Raw genomic sequence first — 24,538 nt, 5'->3', positions numbered from 1 at the left:
GCAGGGGGTTGGGGAGACAGAGGAAGGGAGAACTGATAGGTGAGTAATTTAAAACTATCATTGAAGAGCTCTGCCATTTCTGAACTGTCTTAAGCAAACAGAGGGCTGAACAAAGGTGCCTTTTCATCTCCAGCAACTCTGCTGCTGTGTCACAGAGGGCAAAATCAGTGACACTTTGAAGTCAGGGACTATTCCTTTAGAAACAGCTTTCAGCCCTCAGATTTTATTATGAAGATTGACAACGTCCTGAGCTTTCAGGAATGACGCCTTCGGTGTTCAGGGCAATGGAGTGAGCAGGTGAGTTTGTGTCTATCTGGACCAAGCGCCTGCAAACAGCATCTTTTCCAGTCTCTTTCTTTTCAGCTGTTTATAGAATTACTTTTTGCACCGCTGGATCTTTCTTCAAACAAGTCTGAATGGAGAACGTTTTCATAATGTTTTTCTTCAAGCAGCTTATTACATGTTTAAACATTGCTTTCATTTGCCATTTATTTATCTTGTCATCTGAAACAATGAATTATAGTTGTTTACCTTCCTGGAAGTGTAATGACACATAGCCCCTGATTTTACTAGGAGTTTGCTGGAGTTTGAGTAGTCCTCTTGACTATAGTACTAGGGATGTTCAAGGATTTAATTTGGCCCACATTTTCCTAAGGGAACCGAGGGCTTTTTCAGATGCTCTAAAATCTTCCTCATGGGTTGTTCCCATGGCATGTGCAGAAAAGCAATCTCAGGTAAAGCAAACACTGGTAATAGGTACCATTTCCTCATGCTATGCTGCTCAGGCATGGCTGCTAAAAATGGGTCATGGTGCTCACATATGCTGCCAATGTGAATTGGCACTTGGGATCAGGAACCCCTCCACCTGAAAGATTTTATAATATCCCCAATGGTTCCCTGATTAATTTGCTTGCCATGTTACCGTAGGCAGCAAGGCAATGGCTCATCTTTCAACTTCAAAGCAAAAAAAGTTTCTGTTCAGCCCCTGCTATGGCTTTTCAATGTCTCTTTCCAATCTGCCTCAGCTTCATATCTATAAGTCTGTCCTGTGCCCGTATTGTTCTGCAGAATGAGGAGGGGGTGGAAATCTGGCCCATTCCTACAGCTCATCCTGCAACACTCTTCACTGCGGTTTGTCCTGGTAGAGTAATTTAAGGGTCAGGCTGTTAAACTAAGCGATTAGCCAGAAAGCCTGCAATGGCATATCTGCAAAAACCAAGCTACCTTTCCCCAATGATATTTGTTAGTGGGGCTTAATTGCACCATTTCCACCCTGAGTTATGGAACATTAACTTCGCAAATTTTCTCAGAAATAAGGCAAAATCATTTGAACTTCCAGAAGTAATGAGTTTATATTAAAAAGTGCCTCTTGGCAATGAAACAAGCCAAATAAAGGCATTTCTTAATGTACAAATCTGGAATCAATTTGGAAAGCGTTGAAAGCCGTTTAAAAAATTAGGCTGTGTTTTGTTTAGTCACCAATGAGTGTGGTGTTGTGTGTTATGAGAAGTAAGAGAGGAGGGTTGGATAGATGAGGCGTGTGTCTGTGTTATGTCTGACCTGTTGATGACAAAGTCTCAGGGTGTCCAGAATCAAGAGAGATGTTTGCTGGAGGGATTTCAGTCTTCCTGCTGTGAATGGGGGCGTAAGCTTGGGAAGAGATCTGGCTGGATCCAGGGAGAGCTGGGCTTCCCTGTGTGAGATGCAGGAAAGTTGGAAGACAGGAACCGGCGGGAATGGAGAGAGAGATTGGGAAGAGAAGAGAAGGGATTTCTTATTCAGCATACTAGTGAAAGTCCATAGTAGACATAACATATTTTCACCCTGGTCCAACTCTAGTCGTACTTTTGAAAATGTTTTCTATGTGTCAGTAGAATATGGATGCACATTTGAATGGGATAGATGGCATCCACACTTGAATGAACATCAGATTTGCATCTGTGCTTCTTGATCCAGCAAATGTAGCTCTCTTTAATGGACTGGGCTGCCAAGAGACACTGCTCAGAATAGCCTTCATCTGAAGACTTACTCCCGGACCGCCCTTCTTTCTCACCGGATGGAAATGGTGCTCGCCAACCCCATTCCAGATGGTGGCTTGGAACATTTCATGGAAATGGTTCACAGAGAATGTTGCTGCCCATCGGTGGGACTCCAGGGCTGTAGGCTGATAGCAGATTGAAGATTTCTAAGGACAGGGTAGCTAATGCAAACAGGGCAGCGGACTACAGAGAGATGGGAGCAGAGCAGCTCCCCCTACCCTCCTCGTTCTGACAAATGGTACTTTTCAAATGGGACCCTGATGCACCACGTAAACTCATCTTAGCTGTGGAGAAGGTTGTGGCTTGCATTGCAACCTTAATTTTATGTTTACTGTGTGGGAAGTTTTTATCAGTGCCAACCTCTTTCAGTGGGGAAATGGAGCATGCGCTTAAATCTCTACCACTGAAGCTAGTGGGGCTCCATCAGCTGGATCATGTCATAGATAAATAATGTAGTTGTAGCAATCTTCTCCCATAACTCAGGAGATGATTTATTCCTTCTTGTGCGATGTAGGGAGGTGATAAGGTTTCTGTCCGACATGTAACATGCATACGCTACCCAGAACAGTGGAATCTCCTGCTTCTGGGCAAAGGAATGGGAAACTATTTAATATGCAGGCACTACAGCTGATCACTTTATAGCTGACAAGGAGGTATGGCCAAATAGAGAACCTTTTGATCGCTACCTATACAATTCGTGGTCAAGTTGTCTCCCCTGCCAGGTGAGTATTACCACCTATACAATCCAGTGCAGCTTCAAAGATTTATCCTGCATTTCCCCCTCTTCTCCTTCAGTTATGAGAAAATAAATTGCACCAGAAAATTATGAAAGGAGAGCAGAAACTTTGGTGAAATTCTCATGGGGAGGTTGAGGGGCTAGCTACTGTGCACCTGACAGCTGTTCATTGCTTAAAATGGGAAGCTTGATTTTTAAAGGAATCGGTCCAGGGGGTTTTTGTCTTTAAAGGTAAATGGAACAATTTCCCATAAAAACGCAACAAGTGATCCCACCAATTTCAGCTGCTCAGTAACAGTCTCCCTTGTCCCTTAAATCTCAGGGGAAGATGTCATAAGGTTACATTTCCCTTTGGATGAGTGAATATGTCAATTTCAGTTTCTCTCAGTTTCTCATTTTTCCGTATTTCTTTTTGTAAAAGTCCTCATGAAAATTCACCAACATCTTAATGTGAATTACTTGGCTGGAGAAGTGCATTGCAAAGTTCAGAGAAGTGCCAGTTTTGAACAAATGCTGCATTTCTAATTACAAATTAGGTCTGTTCCCCTTTGAAAGTGAACCGAATCACATTTCTTCCCCTGTCTCTATATTTCCCATAGGGATTTTCAAATCGGGGAAAAAGCACAGGACCTGGGAAGGCTGCTGTGTGAAGGAACTATTTAATGGGAAGAAAAAACAACAGCCACAGTTGCATCACAACAGTAAGGTATGTTTCACCCTGCACCCACCAAAATTATAAAGAAATACATTTTTTAAAACCCAAAAATGCCACAAGGAAGAGGCAGAAAAGATGCAAGCCTCCTTGGCAGGAGAAGAAAACTTATTGAGGGAACTGGAGGACAGGTTCTTTTGCACAGCTAACTGCACTTATACATTTCAATGCATCATCATACACTTTAAACAGTCATAGCTCCCTGCAAGAATCCTGGGAAATGTAGTTTATTAAGTGTTCTGAGAGTTGTTAGGAAAGTCCTGTTCCCCTCACAGAGCTACGATTCCCAGAGTTCCATGGGAAAAGGGGTGGACAGTTAAACCACTTTGAGAATTGTAGCTCTGTGAAGGGAATTCTCGGCACCCCTAACAAACTACCTTTCCCAGGATTCTTTGGGGGAAGCCACAGCAGATTAAAGTGGTGTGATACTGCTTTAAATGCATAGCGCAGACAGGGCCTAAGTACAGCCCACTAGATGGATGGCAGCAAGGGAACCAAGTCTGGAAGATGTGCAGAGCCAGTAACTGATCATAAGAGGCTGCCTGCTGCCAGGTGAGGCAGTTTGTTGATCTGCACAGAGGATTCCCCATGCTCTAGGGCAGAGGGCCTTTGGCATCACTCACTGTGTGGTCCTTTTCAACTGGAGATGCCACTGGGAGAATGAACCTGGGATTTTAAGTGCTCTGAGCTGCAGTCCCTCCATGCAGATTTTTTTTTTTGGGGGGGGATGAGTAATTCTCTCGCTGTGTTGACATGTTGTGTAAACAATTCAGTAGGAGAAGATTTTTTAAGGACAGATGGTGTTGACTTTCAGTTAATTGTGGTTTAATCCCATCTTCGAACATAAATGCTCACATTTATTGATGAAGTGCAGAGCAATTTTTTACCAGCCAGTGTTTCCTTTCCGGTTCTGTTTGGAGGAGCATTATCCAAACATGACGGGCTGCCTACAGAGTTTCATTCTTCAATGCATTTGCCTGTGATAGATTGCTATTCCTCCGTCACTTTTCTTTCTCCTTCTCTTTACCGATTTCGTTTTCACATGGTTTCGTTCTGAGTTTTCTGCATCCCGGGGAAACGCTTCCCACAGATGACTCACCCATAGCGAGATATAAGCTTCAAGAATTGGTTTAACCCCTTATGCATACAGGGTCACAAGTCTATCTGCTCGTAACAATACACAGAGACCTCTAATCCAGAAATAACAGGTAGAAGGCAACATTGCTGGATACAGTACCCATCCCTTAAGAGCTGATAATCACTAGGTCTGCAGCTGAAAACATGGACTCTCTCTTGGTGTCCTTGCTTGGTCCCTGGTGCAGCAGCAGACGTCTCTGTGGGATTTTGCTACGTCATGGTGCTGGGTTTTTTGTGGGGTGTGGGGGAGGTCACCAATTTGTCTATCTGGCTTTCTAAGTTTATGGATTTTTTAAAAAAACAACAACACACAACCTCTAATTGGCACTAGAGCTCCCAAGTTGGTATTGCTGGATATGTGTTTGAGGGGGGTAACAATAACATGAGAGCCAGTGTGGTGTAGTGGTTAAGAACAGTAGTCTCGTAATCTGGTGAACCGGGTTTGATTCCCCGCTCCTCCACATGCAGCTGCTGGGTGACCTTGGGCCAGTCACACTTCTCTGAAGTCTCTCAGCCCCACTCACCTCACAGAGTGTTTGTTGTGGGGCGGGGAAGGGAATGGAGAATGTTAGCCGCTTTGAGACTCCTTCGGGTAGTGATAAAGCGGGATATCAAATCCAAACTCTTCTTCTCTCTTCTTCTTTAGAAAGAATTAGTCATATTTATGAGTGTGATGGCCCAACATACAGTGGGAAAGTTCTGGGAAACTACTATGAAAATGAGTTTTTTTTTAGTGGACAAGCCACATCAGGCAGATTTTTCAAGGAATGAAATGTTTCCTTCTACCAGCATATTTTGCCCTTTTACAGAATGGCATGAATGTGAAGCAAATATTCTGGATGCATCTGGGTTGGCAGAGAGCACCTTACCCAAAGAATGAGATGCAGCTGGCATTTCAAACTGTAAAAGCCTCACAACACGTCTGTGCTGTGTCAACACATGTCCTCAACACTTTTCTTCCCTGTGAAAGTTGCTTCTGTTTTTCTGCCTTGTTTGCAGGGCGCTTTAGAATTTCTTTAGAATATCTTCATAATGTTGGTGAACTGCCTAGGAAAGAATGTCGGCACCACATGACTTATTGCTTTGTTAGGAACCAAACACACTCAATTCCTTGGAACAAATGAGAGGCGATCTGTTATTCACTATTTAATGTTACTAGTCAATTGGGTTTAGATTAGAAGCGGTGAGGTGCTCTATGGCAGCTGTCCACACATTTGAAACTGGAAATTTCACTTGAACAAGGTCATATAATGAGACACAGTAAGCAACTAAAAGAACTGATAGCCATTTGTGTGATATTTTTCCTGTAGTTTCTCCCTTGGTTTCCCACCATAGTTTTCAGTGCACTAATGGTATTGGTTCATCCTAATAATTTTGGTTCTTGTCCAAGCAGTGCTTCTATTCTGTATGTTGAGTGTGTGCTGTTGGATTAAGTGCAATTATAAAAGAATGCACACAATGAAGTTGAAACTTAATTCCTCTGTACTTCCCCCTCCTCTCCCCCAAACCCCAAATGTTGGTCATTCTTGCTAGAAAAGAGCTTCCTATTCTCAGCTATCAGATCTCTTTGTCCTGCTGAAATCAATGTCTGACTATTGTACTTTCTACACCTTTAATTACTGTACTTTCAATATCGTGGATGAGTCCAGAGCAATAGTTTGCTTTGAAGAATGTGAGCAGAAAGCTTAATCGATGTCACAGGAAAAAGCATGCTTGGATGCTCACTAGTTTTCCCTAGAAAGTTAAAAGGCAAATGCATGTTTTCTGACTGAAGCCTATTCAAGTACACCATCAGCCTGTTTTTTATATGTAATCCATGATATCTTATATATATATTTTCTTATGAGGCTTGCCTTGAATAATTGTATTTTCATATGCATGCTATTTTTTAAAAAACACACCAATAATGCAAATTGCATCTGATGCTCTGCTTTAAAGCTTTTCTTGTAGGCAGCCTTATAAATGTTGCATAAGCTGTCAATATCTTTCTTATTGGTGTTTTTTAATGAGTTCAGCAAGCCATGCCATCACATAGCAAGTCAATTTATTTTATCATGCCAAATTTTCTGCCTCAGGAAATTCATTGCTGTTTTCACTAAAGTGTTTTTTTACATATCTGACCTATTGCCAGGGGGTTGGGCCTTAAGATCTGAGATTCTTTACCTCTGAAATTCCATAATCTTCCTGCCACCCAGTGCAGGGTTTTAGGAGCAGATGTCCAGAGCCCTACTCAGCGAAATGAACAAGAGAGTCCTAAAATGCAGCATGTGAATGAAGTATGTGGATGGCAGGGACTGGGTGGACACAGAGGAATGGTGGGAGGAACTAGCTGGGAACTAGCTGAGAAGGCTCAGAGGCTGGGAAGTGGTAGTGGGACAACAATGAGTGGTCAGAGGGAGAGGAGGGAGAAGACTAGGAAGTGGAGGTTGGAAGCTGAAGAAGCAATAGGGCTTAGTGAGCTGGGAGAGTCTGTGGCAGAGAGAAGTCTGGGATCAGATGGAGGAGCTGAAATAGGAGAGTAGGTTGAGGGAGGCCAAGAGGCAGACACGAGTCAGGCTGGTGAAGAGTCGCAGGTGTCTCCTCCTGCTGCTGCAATAAGCTCCCCTCCCCTCTTGTCTCCCAGAACCAGAAGAGGCATGAAAAGGGCAGAGGAAAGGTTGGCTTCATGCAGGTGCAGTCTCTGATTGCTTGGGGAAAACCCTGGAGAGGAGGGGAGCGTGAGGAGGCAGGGACTTTCAGTCTCAACAACTGATTCATGGGGCAAGACCTACGGAAGTTGAGCTGCTGTTCTTACTAGGCCTGACACTCCACCAAGACTGTGCAGATGATGTTTTTGCTAATAAAGAGGTACGTCCAACTTGCATGGCACAACTTACTGCCAGCTCACTCCTGACAGAGAAGATGTGCCTATTGCCTTTTAAAGAAGGGAGAATCTCTAACTGCACCCCTGCTCTTGGGCCTCAAAGACTTTTCCATTAGGTTCTCATAAAGCAGGGGTGGGGATCCTTTTCCAGCCCACATGGCTGTTGCACCAGTCGACAGGTGAGTATTCATATTTCACAGCAGAGGAATTCACTGCAACTGTTGCGCTAGCAGAAACTTGTTGCAGAACAAATTATCCAATCTATTGCACACCAAAGTTACAACCCACCTGCTTATGCATTCTCTTGCGCAACAGTGTTCAGCTGACACAAAACATTTTGCTAGCAGAACAAACGTACCAATAAGTGACTTTGGCTTAGCACTGATGCAACCCTTTATTTTTCCTTGTACAACCTGTATTTTAAGGAACACTTGTCAGACAATTCTGGGAGATAGTCCAAGGCACACACTTTGCTCACACAAGACACAAGCATGAGCTGAGAGTGTGCCACGAAACAATACTCAACCCTCACTCTCACTTGCGGTTAGACATTGCAGGGGAAGATCAGGAGTGGGAAGCCAAGCTGCCTTTCAGAGAAGTTCTCACGGCCTTGCATACTTTCTCATGGAGGAACTTCTGGTAAGCTTTCAAGGGATCAGGGCTGTATTTTGCCACAGATAGCAAAATGTCTTGGGGGACAGTCATGCAAGTCATACAGAGGTTTGTAAAACACACCTGTCTCTTACAGACACTATATTCCTGAGAGGCTGAGTTGAGGAGCCATCCTGTCAAGCCTTCTCAATATCAGCAAGACCTGCTATGGGCATCTGACGGGATATTTCCCCTGTGATGTTGTTTCTCCGGATATAAAAACCCTCTCCTGAACGTGTAGTGTGTGTTTAATTCCCATGGAGCCACGCCTGAGAACACAAAATGCATTTTCTCTTGCTGAGAGGTTGGAACAGAAATGCTTTTAGGGAATGACTGATGCACAAAGCCAAGTCCGGTGTGTTATATAATTTTGCATTGATCTGCAATCAATGCTGCATTATTATGTGTGGATGAAAGGGCCCCTCCTTTGCACTGAAAGTGCCTGTAATCAACAAGATACCAGAGTATGGGAAATAATCTATGCTCTATTGATCCCAAGCAATGGCAGCTCCCTCATATTCCCATCCACATCTGTGTGCATATAAAAAAGAGAGAAACTATATTATTTCCTGCTCACCTCCCCCCCACCACCTTTTTTTTAAGGATAGCGGTGTTTTTAAAATTTCTCACAGTGAGGGGTTGTTTACAAGAGAAATCATAGGGATTTTGAATGGTTCATGATCCCGGGCTCATATCATCAATCATGAAGCCGGCTAGTGGCACCCAAGATGTTATACTCAGACATCACTCAGCTCACTATTTTTGGATCATTGTATGTTTGCAGTGAATGCCTGTGTAACCAGTATAAAGGCAATGGTTTGCACTTGAATTTCTCCCCTGGTAAAAAGGAACCCCTAGTTATCCAGGGTCTCATATCCCCCCCCCCCTTGAGTTTCGTATGCATTGCCAGAGTGGGCTCCCGAAGTGTTTAACACAAGGTAGATTGGAAAGTCAGAACGTGCAAAAGATAGATCAAACGTGCTCAGCACATTAAGGGGCTGATATCTACAAAGAACCAACTATATTATACAAATCCTCACGCAGACAGACACACAAAGACACACACAGCTATTTCCCATGGAAACAGAAATACAGCTGGCCCGCCACTTACATGAGGGTTCGGTTCCAGGAGTCTGAGCCCAAAGGCAAAATCACACAAAGTCAGGAACCCGCAGAATTGACCCTTACTGCTTATCAGGCTCTAGGAAGGATACTCCCAGAAGCCCTGTGCCTCCTTGTGCTCCACCAGGGCCCTCCTGTGACTTACTCAGAGCCCCTTACGAAAGGGAAACCCACTGGGTGTGTAGGCGCAGGGAAAAGAAGCAAGGAGAGTGGGGACGGGCAAGTTTACCCTGCTCTCCATTTATCCCCTCCTCCCCATTTAAGGTTGAAATTGCACATGTAAAGTGAGTGTAAGTTGCAGGCCCACTGTATATAAAACTTGTTAGCAACTCCACTCAAGTTTCACCTTCCCTAGTAGAGACATCACCTTGCCAACAAAGGTCCGTATAGTAAAAGCTATGGTTTTCCCAGTAGTAATGTATGGAAGTGAAAGCTGGACCATAAAGAAGGCTGATCACCAAAGAATTGATGCTTTTGAATTATGGTGCTGGAAGAGACTCTTGAGAGTCCCATGGACTGCAAGAAGATCAAATATCCATTGTTAAGGAAATCCGCCCTGAGTGCTCACTGGAAGGACAGATCATGAAGCTGAGGCTCCAATACTTTGGCCACCTCATGAGAAGAGAAGACACCCTGGAAAAGACCCTGATGTTGGGAAAGATGGAGGGCACAAGGAGAAGGGGACGACAGAGGAGGAGATGGTTGGATAGTGTTCTCGAAGCTACCAGCATGAGTTTGACCAAACTGTGGGAGGCAGTGGAAGACAGAAGTGCCTGGCGTGCTCTGGTCTATGGGGTCACGAAGAGTCGGACACGACTAAACGACTAAACAACAACAACAAATTCTTCATAGACTTTTTTTGTGCAAATTTCTTTTAAGGCTCTCCCGCACTTTTTACACTGTTCCTGCTGAGCTCACTAGAGCCCTTAACGCAACACGCTTCCCCTCGTAAGGTCACCAAGGGTAAATAACAAGTTCTAACATTGTGATGTATAGCCCCATATTTAAGAAGCGGGATTCCAGTATCTGATTTCAAGGAAGCCATTGAAACAAGCAGCAGGTGGTTATGATTTCCAGTGGATCCAACATTGGCTGGTGGATCTACAACATACAGTCCACAAACTTGTTGTTATCCACTCTCCACCGCCTGCTTCCGTCTGGTGCACCCATTCGCTCTGCAAAACTATAGTTTGGTCTTAGATAGCCCCAGCAGTCTCCTTCCGTGGCGTTCCACACAAAGAGGTTTGCTTTATTGCTGGCTGGGTGGAGGAGAATATGAGCTCCTTTTCATACAAAGACAGATTGGGACTGATTTGCCAACCATTCATCCAAGTCTGAAACCGGGAGCCAAATTCTGCCATCAAATGCTCAGTCCTTTTGAAATCAGAGTTCCCTGGGAAGAGGGATTGACTGTTAAGCCACTCTGAGAATTGTAGTTCTGTGTGGAGAAATCGGAGACATCTCTCAGCATCCTTAACCAGCTACATCTCCCATAATTCTTTGGAGGAAGCCATGGCTGTCTAAATTGGAAATATACTCCTTTAAATGCATAGGGCAGATGGGGCAACAGTTGTGGAAAGCAAAACTTGAGAAACAACCATACATTTCTGTCTGCAGTGGATATTTTGGGCATGCTTCAACCTTGCCTATCAAGCTCCACTTTTCAGCCAGAAGGGCTTGAAAGAACCATATGCTACTCTTACTAATGAAAGCAGGGATTAATAGGATTTTAAGATGCTTTTTTAAAAAAATAAAAAAAAAGAGGGGGAAGCCTTCATCCTTGATTTATATAGCTTTCCCCCTTTTTAGGTGCATTTGGCATAAAAATTAGCAAAATGGATTATGACTTTCAGGGGGCTACCACACATTCCCTTCTCAAAGAGCTAATAGAGGATACAGTAATAGAAAATATAGATCATCATTAGTGCATTGAGGTGTATGTTAGAGGTAATTATATAACTGTAAAGTAAATAAATGCAAAGCTTGGGGGAATAGACTAACAAATAAAATGAATTAATAATAAATAATTCTCTTCAATACAGCACTGTAACAACATAAGAGAGAGAGAGAGAGAGAGAGAGAGAGAGAGAGAATTCATTTTTATATAGAAACTGCAGGCTGGTTTATGAAAGGCAAGCAAACACCATGCGTGTGATTCCAGCTAAATTTCCAACAATTTGTAATAAGGGCAAATATTTCTAGGGGCATTAAGGCAAATGTTTTACAGTATTGAAGTAAGAAGAACCCAAATCTCAAGCAAAGTGATACTGGGCAGCCTGGTCCTATAATTTTCCTGTGGCAGATAAAGGGAGAGCCAATCTACATTTCACTTTTAAAAATAAGGTAACATGAGAGGTAGAATAAATACATATTATTCGCTTTTGCTTTTATTCAAGCTAAAGTTCAGGGCATGAAAGAGTTTTGTGCCCATGTGAAAGGCCAGCAGTTAAATCACATGCATGTTTATTCAGAAACAGTGGGGCTTATTCCCATGCAAACGTTCACAGGATTGCAGCCTGATTCATTTAAACTGGGCCAGCAAAGGAGACATCCCTGCTTCAGTGGTGATATTGCACATTCTTTTGATCTGGAGTCCTTCATAAAAGCTTGGATAATTTAATAGGAAAGCAATTGAATTCATTTGGGAGTGCTGTGACAAAATCAGTGCAAAGCTATCCACAAACTACCCAAGATTATCGTAACAGATTTGGCTTATGGTAAATGGGCCTGTCCCTATTCTTTTGCATAACTTGGTACCTGAGGCCACACTATGAGAACTTAATGGCTAGAAAACTCTGGACTTTGGAATTATTGTGCCCATCAGAAGATGAGGGCAAAGGACAGGGAAACAGACTGTAGCACAGGGGTCAGCAAACTTTTTCAGCGGGGGGCCAGTCCATTGTCCCTCAGACCTTGTGGGGGGCCAGACTATATGTTTTGGGGGGGGGGGAGATAAATGAATTCCTATGCCCCACAAATAACCCAGAGATGCATTTTAAATAAAAGCACACATTCTACTCATGTAAAAACACGCTGATTCCTGGACCATCCACCGGCTGGCTTTAGATTTTAGTTTGCCTACCCGTGCTGTAGCAGTTTGAATTAGGGCAGAGAGAGGTTTTGTCCAGGAGCTGGAGATTCAGCTGGAGTCAGCTGCTATTGAGATGTGCCTTCAGGTGGCTCACATGACCTTTTTAAGACTCTGAGAGGTACACTGGCTGAATGGTAATTTGAACTCCCTTTCCTTCTTTTTCCAAGTTGGAGTGTACTGCTCTGTTAAGTGTTGATGTGCTCTCTTCCATCTGTGAGGCCCAAAGTAATTGCTCTCATACACCCCCCCCCCAAAAAAAAATTGCCCAGGGGACTGCAACTGTTGTTTTGCTTGAATCTGACGCAGCATTAGCAGCTGTTGCTGCCTGCTTTAGGAGCCTGTTTGCTCTCCAAATGCACTGTTGGGTCTTTGTAAATAAACATCACATATCCCATGCTACAAGGTTGTTCAGGGAAGTAGGGTGAGCTCTCCCATTTTCTCGTGTGTGTGTGTGTGTGTGTGTGTGTGTGTGCGTGTTTCACAAATGCTGAGTGTTTGGAGGGAAAATGCATAAAGGAATTGCCTGTTTTCTTCTTGCCCTCTTGTAATTGCAAAGGAACGAGGCATCGTTCAGTGTCCTGGTGAAATGAGCAGCAATCATTGAAGTTCTCTGCCAGCAAGAAGCTTGGGTTATAAAACATTCTCACCCCTGGCTTCATGTTGACAATGACTCAAGACCAGCCTTATTAGGAGCATTTCTGGCATTCACACAACTTCTCCTATTGAGTGGCTCCTTCTCCTTCCTCCTCCCCTTAGAAATGAAGAGAACTGCAAGAGTCGTTTGATTAGAGCGGAAGCAATTAATGGCAAAGTCTCTGTCAAATGTTTCTCTTTTTTTCATTCAATTGTCCTCTAATCCCCAAGGCATTTCCCACATATTCCAGTGGCTTTTCAGCCTGAAATTCACCTGATAAAAAATTCTCAGATGGCAGCTTAGCCAGAGAGGTAAAACGACTTTTCAGAAACTGTATGGTGTGCAAAGCCAGTCACTAAGAAATGGCTAGGGCAATGTGTGTGTTCTACAATGCTGTGCAGAAAATAAAAAGGCATAAATTTGTATTAGGTGTGTGTTATGTATGACAAGGATTTGGGATAGTGGGGCTGTTTGTTTGCTTGTTGCCCTGATTCTGTAGTTCCCAAACACAAGTCATAGCTGAGAGCCACTTGGACTCCAAATCAGAGAGGGACCCAGCACAGGGAAGGTATGGCAGCAGTTGTCTCCCTCGACACCAGGATACAGCAAGAACTGCTGCCCAGGGGCTGTAACACCTGCCACCACCAGTGGCAGAGGAAGAGGAGTGGGGGGGGCGCAGCATCCCCAGCAGCGCGATCCCAGTGGGGTGCCATCACGGCTGCCCCCCGCCCGTGCTGGGCACCACGCCACTGCAGGTGGTGTGCCATGTCCCTGTGAGAGGCGTGCCATGCCCCCAGGATGCATGCCATGCCCCTGGGATGCACGCCAGCCCTGCCCCCACCTGCTCTCCGCCCCCCAGTGCCGGAGCATTAAGCCCCACTACTGGCCTCCACACAAGGGTGGCAGGCCACCTGCCCAAATCGAGTACTTTCCAGCCGACACAGAGCTGGTTGTGATGAACCATCATGGTGGAAATGCATCCAATGGGGACTGGGGTCATCAGGTGGTGGTCCCCTCCCCACAGCCCCCCTCCACATGAAGGGTTGTGGGGAGGAAGGGGAATCTGCTGTCCCAGGCTGACCAAGCATGCTGGACAGGTCGAATCCTCCAAGCAGACCCTCCCTGTTGACCTCTTAATGGTTTTGCAACCTCTTCAGCTCTCTCTTTCCTTTCTCTCTCTTTCCTTCAGCTCTCTCTTTCTCTTTCAGTTGTCTCTCTTTCTCTTTCTCTCAGTTCTTTCCTTTGTGGTACTTGTTGGCGATCGGTCTTGTGCCAATATTGAGCCTTAGATGGAATTTACCACCCGCTTGGGAGCTCAGGACCTAGTTGATCACTGACATCCCAGGTCCTCGTCCAACAGTCTACTAACGACACCTCTCAAGTAACTATGAGCTTTGGCAAACACCTCTTCATCAGAGCTGTTCATCAGCCTAGCAGGACACTCCTTATTTGCTTCTAGTGGCAACTCTGATTGAGAAGGCATTGTGCCTGGTGTCCTTTTCGTTCTTTTACTCCTCCTCGTTTTCTGCTTTTTTGCAGGGGAAAGCTGAACTCCTGATTGCTGCAATAGGAAATAAAATTGAAGGAATGAAGATACTGGTTGAGTAGACAGTGAGGCAACTATCTATCCCCCACCCCCATAAAAAACTATTTATGAGAGGACTGGCTTTTGAAGAAAATCCTGACATGCTGGATTTACAAACATTTTAGCACCCTCTTTTGGACCGCTTTCATTGGAATTCTTTCTCAATCTTCTCAGCTATAAGGGCAGGCAACATGAGGGCAGAGACTCTTTCTGTAAACTTTGTTAATGTCCTTGAACTGCCCAGGAACTTATGTAGAAGTTGTGAGTTTTATTCAGGTTTTTTTTAAAACAAAAACAAAACAAAAAACCCACACATACACAATCTGGAAATGGAGCAGACAATTTAGTTCCTGGGATTTGGGATCCACTAAGCGGATATAAGAAATTAATAAACCAGTATGACTCTCCCTACAGTACTATTTTTAAAAGAACAACAGAGAGTCTTGCAGCGCCTTTAAAGAATAACAAAACTTACAATGGCATGAACTTTTGTAGATGTACTAAGTCTACTTCCTCAGATGCATGAAACTGATTCAGGTCTATGAAAGCTCATGACTGGGATGGGAAACTTGAGGCCCGCCAGATATTTTTGCTGAACTACAACTCCCATCATCCCTTACTCTTGCCCATGCTGCCAAGGGCTGGTGGGAGTTGGAGTCTGGCTACGTCTGGTTCCCCAGCCTGGCCTACGCCATTAAAAAAAAAGGTCTCACTTACACTCAAATATTTTCTAAGGAACTATAATCAAATGTGGACTTAGATTGAAACATGACTTGTTTTGAGCAGAAGTTCTTCATGAAGGACAGAACCTGCACAGTCCTTTTTGAGCTGCAGAGTTTTGGAAAAGATCTTTTAGTGAAATCAGAACAAGAGAGATGATAGGCACAATCCATCCAAGATTAAGCGTATTTTGCTCCTATCCATTTCCTGCAAGTGAGTTAAGTGCACACTAGAAATCTTCTCACATTATCAAAAGGTCTTAATGGGGCTTAACTGGATTTTATGCTCTGCATAGGTTCTGAGCTTCTCGTCAAAATTAAGACACTAATATTGCTAAATGAGTGATGCAATATTCAGATAAATTACAGCGGGTGCAGGAGGCAGAATCATAATGTTATTGTAAAATTCATCTTTTCTGTACCTGAGAAAAAATGTGTTGTTGGCCAGCACGTTATATGGGTCATGCATTTGATTGCTTTATAGTGATACCGGGGTTGCATTTATCTTTTTGTCTTATTGTGAAGCTGATTTTCTGTACCACTGACTGCTTGGTGAGGTGACATTTGCTTTATCCAATGATAAATGGTACGTAGCCACTTGGAACCCCTCCTAAAGACCAGGAGACTTAAATATTATTGTTTAAAAAATTAAAAAAGAAACCCTTTGAAATTTCTTTCTGCTGAGGTACAAAGATGAGAACTGAAAGTCAAATGTTCTCCATGGTTACTGATCGACATAAAGGGCCGTGTCTAAAATGGAGAGTCATTTGGGATTAATGAGGGAGAACAAAAAAGAGCTGTGAAAGGTGCAAACGGGCTAGCCAAGCTCAGGGGCAGCATCCTTGGTCATTACACATTCCTTCTTAGCTGCTCGAAGTTTCAGCAATCTTAATGTAACAAATTATATACTCCTCCTTTTTGTTCTCAGCACAACTCTTTTGCAATAAAGCAGTCCCACGAAAATGTAACTCCTACAGTTGTGCAACTAAACCCCATAAGATTTGTACATTGGAACATTCCATCCATTGTCGAGAGACAATGGAGTGTACCTTCAGGGGTGAAGTCAAACCGCTGCATCAATAGGTGAAGTGACCTTCCCTGGGCAGTGTGTTTGGAGCCAGATGACCCCCTCCCTCTCTCAGCCTGGCTGGTGTGGTCCAAAGGAAAGCAGAGCAATACATTGGGCACAAGCTTAGTTGCAGGAGTTGCTGGAAGAAGGTGCCATCCAACCGTCTGAGTGACGCCACTCTGGATTTGTGTAGGGCTTTCTCCCTAGCCTTTTCTTCTCCTGAAGATACCTTTATTCTTATTCTTATTCTTATTCTTTGTATACAGTGGTACCTCGGGTTAATAACTTAATTCGTTCCAGAGGTCCGTTCTTAACCTGAAACTGTTCTTAACCTGAGGTACCACTTTAGCTAATGGGGCCTCCTGCTGCCACCGCACGATTTCTCATCCTGAAGCAAGGTTCTTAACCCGAGGTACTATTTCTGGGTTAGCGGAGTCTGTAACCTGAAGTATCTGTAACCTGAAGTGTCTGTAACCTGAGGTGCGACTGTACTGCCCTATATCTGCAGGTCTCAGGGTGGTTCACAGAATAAAATCAGAATATAAAACCACAAAATACATAATCAAAACAAAAACCCAATAGCTCCCCCCAACGCACTTTTAAAGGACATTGGGTGTATAATGAAGGCACCAGGTGAGCCTCCCCAGGAGAGCATTCTCTTGCAAAGCAGAGGAAGTTTAGGACCAGAGTTTTCCTTCTCCTAGATGGGCTGCCTTCTCCTAGATGAGCCCCGTCTTCCCTTCAGTTCCCTTTACAACGTGAGAAAACCACCTCCTTGACCATTGGCCCCACTGTTGTTCTTGTCTGCTCAATCCACCGGAGCCTGTCTTTGTATGCAAGGGAGGTACATTGGAACATAGGAATCTGCCTTATACTGAGTCAGGCCAATTGCAGTCTATCCAGCTCAGTATCACCTATGGTACACTGATTAACAGCAGCTTTCTAGGGATCCAGACCAGGGACATTCTCAGCCCTACCATGAGATGATGAAGATTGAACCAGGGACCTCTGCTGGAAAGCTGAAACTCTAACACTGAACTGTGGCCCTTCCTCCAATAGGGTGTGGTGCTGTAATTCAGTGGTAGAATACATGCTTTGCATGTAAAAAAACAACCCAGGTTCAAAACTTGACATCTCAAGCAGCAAAATGGAATCTTCTGCCCCTGTAATGAGGTTTTGCTTCTGCTGCTATGAATATTACATTCCTTATAATTTCATGGGGGTGCTTGGTGTTTGTATTTTGTCCTGGTTTTTGTTGTTGTTGTCTGGAGGTTTTAATCTTTGTTGTAAGCTTCCTTGAGCTGGGCAGAGGCGGGATATCAGTGCCTGAAATAAATGAAGTCTGGTGCCTAGAAGACTTTGGTGCAAGTCCATCCTCCTGTGTGGGTCGAGTCAGCAACGTTTAGCATCTAATTGCTGTTCACTGGCTCATGTAGAATGAATTGGATACGCCAGGTCTCAGTGCTTTCTGTAATCTTGTGTAGTCATGGGAACTGAAGAAACCCCTCTAGGTAGCTAGATTTCAGACCATTTTTAGCTCACTATGTCTTACTCTGGAAAATCTATTGAGACATTAGGGACCAGTCCCTTTAGGTTAGTCATGACATAATGTTATCCTTGGAATAGGGTGGGTTCAGTTATTACTGAATTATTATGGTTGGCTTCCACGAGACATTGGGAATGTTTCAAAGCAAATCCGTGTGGTCTAATCCAAGCGCAGCATATCTGATGGGGCCACTGAAAATTGTTTTCCTTACATTTGATTTCCATGTTCAACCACAGCCACATCCTGGAAGCATTGGTACGTCAGGGGGAAATGCAGGATGTGACACACAGGTGACAATGCAGTAGCTGTGCCACGCACACTGTGGCATTCTAGGAAGACCTTTTGTTGATGCTGTCACTCTCTGCCACATCAAATGAGGTAGGTTGACGGCCTTTCTGCCAACCTAGGGAGATGGCTTGGGGCCAAGGAACAGGAGCAGCTTTCCATGTAGAACCTGCACACGCACGCATGAACTTAAGTGTGTCCTTAATTCATACCCACACTGATTTAAAAATCCCTTTGCTGATTAAAAATGCTTCCCTGTGTGAGGCAACCCAGGGTGTTTATGTGTCAGGGGCAGGGGGGGGGGGGGATGGTGCCTGTCAGGATGCTGTCAGTGGCTCCCAGCTGGTTGCCCAGGAAAGTATAAAGACAAGGAAAAGTTTCCTACTGTCCTTTATTATTTCAATTTTTACAGAGAGAGGCTATAGAACCCAGCCTCTTGGATAATGGCAAGTGAATCTCCTCTACCCATCTCTCCCAGTTCCTCATTTGTCATTCTCATCACCTCCTCTACGGGTGCTTCTAGGTGCCCTCTGTCTTTGAGCCTTTTGCTCTCCAACTTTTAAGGCTTGCCAAGTTCTGAGAGATGGAAAGTCTGGGATGCTTTCTAATGTCAACGTGTCAGCCGGGATTGTTCTGGCTCTCCCATTATTTTCCCCTCATCTGCCTCTGAGCTGTGACCTCCCTCAAATCCCCGTTGTAAATCTATACTGCCTTCTTTTTCCTCCTCCCTGGAAGGGTCAGGATGGGGAGGTGGTCTCCACCATTCCTCCTCCTCTGCCCAGTCCCCGACATTGCCGCAGTTGAAATAAAAATCTAATAATATTGTAAATAATTGGCAGCTTACTTCTCTCTCGAATGGTAGTCCAAAATCACCTGTCTGATGTGGGTCACCATCCCATGTCTAATTGTAGGGCACATTCCTTCACTTTAGATGAACTAGTTGTTTGTCTGTACCGCCCTACTCGGCATATAATATCTTGTGGTACAAAAGTAATAAAGTGGGGGTGGTAGGAAGATTCAACTCCTCCTAAATTGCAGCCTGAGTTTGATTCCCTTTAAGGTCAGTGGAAAGGCTGACACTGATGTCTATTTTACCTATGAAGTAGATCCATGTAACCTTTTTCAAAAATATTGCCGTGACCTTTCTTTAGTGCAAAGGATCATTTTATTTTATCTAAAATAAGCTTTCCTTGACATTTACGCATTGAAACTGCAGTGAGTTGATAATATTCCTTCAGGGAGGCTTGTCTTTCCTAAATTTGATAGCAAAATGTTGTGGTTGGTTGGGCGTGATTCCTTTTGGATTCACCTTCCATGACTTTCCTTGAGTAGTTGGGATTCTTCTAAAATATTTCAGGTTTCCCCATTATTTTAGCTTTGCTTTTATGTGGCTTCCTTTGCATTCTCTTGGAACAACATTGAGTCATGGTTGTAATTATTTTTCACAGCTAAAGGATGACTTTCTGAATTGTCCACAGCAAATGCCTCCCTCCCTTGCTGCTTGTGGTCTTAAAAAAAAAAAAAAGATGCAGAGGGGGATTATCTGTCATTAGGGATGTGGAAGAAATTCTACTCAGTTTGCATTTAAAGCCAAATCCATCAGAGTTGCGCTTTCTGAAACTGTATTCAAACTGAAACACAGCCAAAAGTCACACTTAACTGAATTTTGTGATTCAATTCTCCAACCAAACAGCGTTTACAAAAATGGATATATATGGGGGAAATATGCATAGAAGTCAATATATTAGTGAAAATGACATGCAACAAGACATAATTTTGTGGGAAATTGTTTGTAAAAAGGTGTACATGAGTCAGAAAATGTGTTTTAACAAGTGAAATTTGCACAAAAATGCTGATGAATTTTCATGAAGATTTTTTTTTTTTAAAAAAAAAGTTCACAAATTGCTGCGGAAATGCAGAGAACTGAATTTATGGTTTTGAAACTGAGAGAACCAAAACTGACACATCCTTCTGCACCTACCTATCACAATGTTGCCATTATGACAATGAAGGGGAGGCCCTGTAGTCCAGTGGTAGAATACAGGCTTTGAAGGCAGAATATCCCAGGATCTTTCTCCAGTTGAAGGGCCTCAGGTTTCCTGGGCCAGCCCACACATGAGGCAAGGTGAGGCGACCACCTCAGGTGGCAGGTTCCACAGAGGCAGCAGATCCTGGCGTGACTCTTTCTTTTCTGCCTTGTTCCTCATGTAGGTCGTCCCTCACCCCTTCCCTGACAGCAGGGATGCCAGCTTGAATAAAATATTGGGGGAGGAGAGGCTAGGTAAGCCCCGCCACACATAACTGATCACATGATGGGGCTCACCTACACCATTTGAATGGCAATACCTATCAACTTTGGGAGTGGCAGCCCCTTCAAATATTTTATTGGGGGGGGGGCGCCAAAGGGACCTTGGCCCATAGGAGTTGGCTCCTATGCCTGGCAGGGAGGGGTGCCATTTTGGAGTCTGCCTCAGGTGCCAAAATGTCTTGGGCCAGCACTGCAAGTATGAATCAGGGCTAGCAAAATCCTCTGCTGTGGGCAGCGTCTATCTGAGTACACAATGACAGACTACATTGACTTGCTCCATATCTGACATCTCCATATATTCATTTGCTGGTTGCCCACTGTAATAACAGGATGATGGACTAGATTGCCCATTGGCCTGATCCTGCAGGCTCTTCTTGTGCTCTTATTACTGTTCGTATCTGCAAGGTAGTTTCAGAAAGTAATGAGGAGGTAGGGTTTTGTTTGACCTCACAGCACATGTGATCCAGCAAAGTTCGGGTTTAATCCCAATGCACTTCAGTTAGAAGGCATGTGTGAGAATCCTTTAAAGGTTGAGGCAACCATGGTAGGAATTAGTGAGCTAATATATGTGAAACACTCTGAATACTCCCGGAATGAAGCACTATGTAAATGCTTAGTGTTGTTCTTTGTCCTTGCCTTTGGTTTTCTAAAAACAAAACCCTGCATTTTCCATGTTTGCGAATTGTGAATGTACTGTTTCCCATTCTGAGTGTCTGATTCACTCAGTTGCTCCTTCTTCTCTTGCCTGCTGAAACTCTTTTAATTGTTGAACTTTTGAACTCCCGTCACAAATTGAAGCCTGGGAGTTTTGCAGAAACAAAATCTGCATTTGTGCCACCGAAAAGGAGCAGCGCAAGTTCACTGCGGTTGGCTAGGGAAGCAAAACCAACACAGCAACATTGCCTTTGTGGATTAAGGAGACAACAGCAAATAAAGGAGACTTTGGCTGCAGCTTCTGGGCCCCTCCTGTGTCCCACTGTGAGTATAGTGGGAGTCTGTCCAAGTTTGTTCATTAGAACAGTTCTCCTCCTGAGTCCGGGGACAGCAAGCCATAGAAATAACTTACTCCAACTTGGTTCCATTGGAGCCAATGGAACTTCTTTTTATGGGTGCATAGCTGTCAACTTTTCCCTTTTCTTGTGAGGAATCCTATTCGGAATAAGGGAATTTTCCTTTTAAAAAAGGAAACGTTGACAGCTATGTATGGGGGTAAAGGTAAAGGTAAAGGGACCCCTGACCATTAGGTCCAGTCATGGCCGACTCTGGGGTTGCGGTGCTCATCTCACTTTATTGGCCGAGGGAGCCGGCGTACGGCTTCCGGGTCATGTGGCCAGCATGACTAAGCCGCTTCTAGCGAATCAGAGCAGCGCACAGAAATGCCGTTTACCTCCCTGCCGGAGCGGTACCTATTTATCTACTTGCACTTTGACGTGCTTTCGAACTGCTAGGTTGGCAGGAGCAGGGACCGAGCAACAGGAGCTCACCCCGTCGTGGGGATTCAAAACACCAACCTTCTGATCGGCAGGTCCTAGGCTCTGTTGTTTAACCCACAGCGCCACCCGCAGCCCGACATGCATGGGTGTATGACTAAATGTTTGGCGATGCCATTGGTTTTGAGAAGGGGCAAGTAAACCCAAGTCTCTGGAGCACCAAGCACAAACTAACATGGCTCAGGCAGAAGAGAAGTCTCAGCTAGGCAGGAATCTTTGTTTAATGGGTTAAATTGTCCAAAGTGCTTGAGCTTTGGGTCTGGGGAGCAGGAGGGAAGGCAGTGTACTAGAGAAAGGTGTAGAGATTGGGAGCATGTTGCACTCTCAGTGTTGCTAGACCACAAATCACATCATCCCTGGCTTAATTTGTTCTTGTTTTTATTATGCATTTTGTGTTTTTATGCTGTGAACCGGTACTGTGGTATGCAAACTGTGAACTGTGGTATGCAAATTTTAAAAATGAATGAAATGGAGTAAAATATACAGCTATATTTTTAACCTCTCTGGTTTATTTGGCAACTAATATCATGTAAGGGGTATAACTAGCAACGAGAACACAATAACTATAGCTTTGGAAATGTAATACGTCTAGGATTCAGATCAATCAAATACCTCCATGTCTGCCATAATCTTTTAATCCTTATCCTCTTTTCTTTTTTGTATTATTAACTCCTACTTTCTCTTTTTTTCCTCTTGCCATATGTGTATAATGTTTGCAATTTTTTTCAAGTTGGTTGTTGTTGTCTAGCACCATGCAATGCTAGAATGGTGAACCTCCAGCTCGTGAGCTTAATTAGGCCTAATTAGGTGCAATATGGGTCCCAACTTGGCCTTGAAGTGTGCTTCTGGTTGTTCACTGGCAATGGGAGATCTGCTGCCACCACCAACTGGTGGTGAGAGCAACCTCCCCGAGATCGGCTGTGCTATGAAGCCCAGCTGACCTCTGTGGAAAGTAGAACTTGAAGTCAGTACCTTATGGCAATGACATCAATCTTCCAGATTTGCCTACACTACCAGTTTCCCAGGGCAAATCCTGCCCACCTGCCAGAGTGAGCCATCGGGGATGGGGCATCCAGCATCTGGCTGTCAGCCAAATCCAGTTCCTCATCCCAATGAAAAATGTCAAAGCTTTGTTCTAACGAAAATATTAGAAATCCACTGTGCAGAATTTTCTCCAAATATTTCTCACCATTTTTAATTTTTTAAAAAATGTGTCGGCTTCCATTTGCTGTCTACACCCACACAGTGCCCTGGCAGCACTGTGGGAGGCAAGGAGCTGTGCTACTGTCACTTTCAATAGCGAGACCCATGTCCAAGAATCTGTTGAAAAATTGCTCAGCTCCCCTGGATAAATTTGGTGAAATGCCCCCCCCCTCAATTTCTCTGCCCTCAAATAGGTGGGGGGATTTTGAGATGTCATTTTGAGAGGCTGTATTGCCAAGTGGTGTGTCTGTGTTTTTTTGCTGACCTGCAGGCTAGAGAATGATCTGAAGTCACACATTCTGCCATTTCCCCTACTTTCTGGAAACCATAGGGAAGCCATTTTGAAGGAAGGGCAGTACAGTGGTACCTCGGGTTAAGTACTTAATTCGTTCCAGAGGTCCATTCTTAACCTGCAACTGTTCTTAACCTGAAGCACCACTTTAGCTAATGGGGCCTCCGGCTGCTGCCGCACCGCTGGAGCCCGATTTCTGTTCTTATCCTGAAGCAAAGTTCTTAACCTGAAGCACTATTCTGGGTTTGTGGAGTCTGTAACCTGAATCATATGTAACCTGAAGCATATGTAACCTGAGGTACCACTGTATTGATAAATGTGCCAGTGTGGCATGGGCGCCAGAACAAGCACTATTTCTGGGTTAGCGGAGTGTGTAACCTGAAGCATATGTAACCTGAAGCGTACGTAACCTGAGGTACCACTGTATAATGAATAATAAAAGAAGAGTGTGCCACATTCCTTTTTAACCTATGAGTGTGTGGTTTTTTGGGGGAGGGTAATAGATACTGAGAGTGGCTTTAGATCATTTGCCCTTTCTACCTTTCACATTTATTTGTAATGTCTGAACCTTAATCAGCAAGTCTGTGCCACCCATGGGGCGCGGGTGGCGCTGTGGTTAAAACCTCAGCACCTAGAGCTTGCTGATCGCATGGTCGGCGGTTCGAATACCCGCGGCGGGGTGATCTCCCGTCTTTCGGTCCCAGCTCCTGCCCACCTAGCAGTTCGAAAGCACCCCTAAGTGCAAGTAGATTAATAGGTACCGCTTTATAGCGGGAAGGTAACCGGCGTTTCCGTGTGCTGCGCTGGTGCTGGCTCGCCAGAGCAGCTTCGTCATGCTGGCCACGTCACCCGAAGTGTCTCCAGACAGCGCTGGCCCTCGGCCTCTTAAGCGAGATGGGCACACAACCCTAGAGTCGGACACGACTGGCCCGCACGGGCAGGGATACATTTACCTTTTACCTTTCACATTTATTTGTAATGTCTGAACCTTAATCAGCAAGTCTGTGCCACCCATTTCTTCCCCATGTTCATTTTACTCCTGCACATCCTTATTTG

The 24,538-nt window shown here is 44.3% G+C and overlaps 1 long non-coding RNA gene across 2 annotated transcripts; it reads left to right on the top strand.

Moving 5' to 3' along the window:
- Nucleotides 1-19,714, top strand: LOC310677339. 2 transcript variants are annotated; one of them, XR_014511094.1, is made up of 4 exons: nucleotides 1-297; nucleotides 3,375-3,481; nucleotides 8,045-8,126; nucleotides 14,525-19,714. It is a non-coding gene; the product is annotated as an uncharacterized lncRNA (long non-coding RNA). The 2 variants fall into 2 exon arrangements; XR_014511095.1 differs by lacking the exons at nucleotides 8,045-8,126; nucleotides 14,525-19,714 and adding an exon at nucleotides 7,248-7,528.
- Nucleotides 19,715-24,538: the final 4,824 nt, after the last annotated feature.

Source organism: Podarcis tiliguerta, assembly GCF_965153285.1.
Source record: "Podarcis tiliguerta genome assembly, chromosome: 5".
Taxonomy (NCBI): domain Eukaryota; kingdom Metazoa; phylum Chordata; class Lepidosauria; order Squamata; family Lacertidae; genus Podarcis; species Podarcis tiliguerta.
This window is presented reverse-complemented; position numbering and strand designations above follow the sequence as displayed.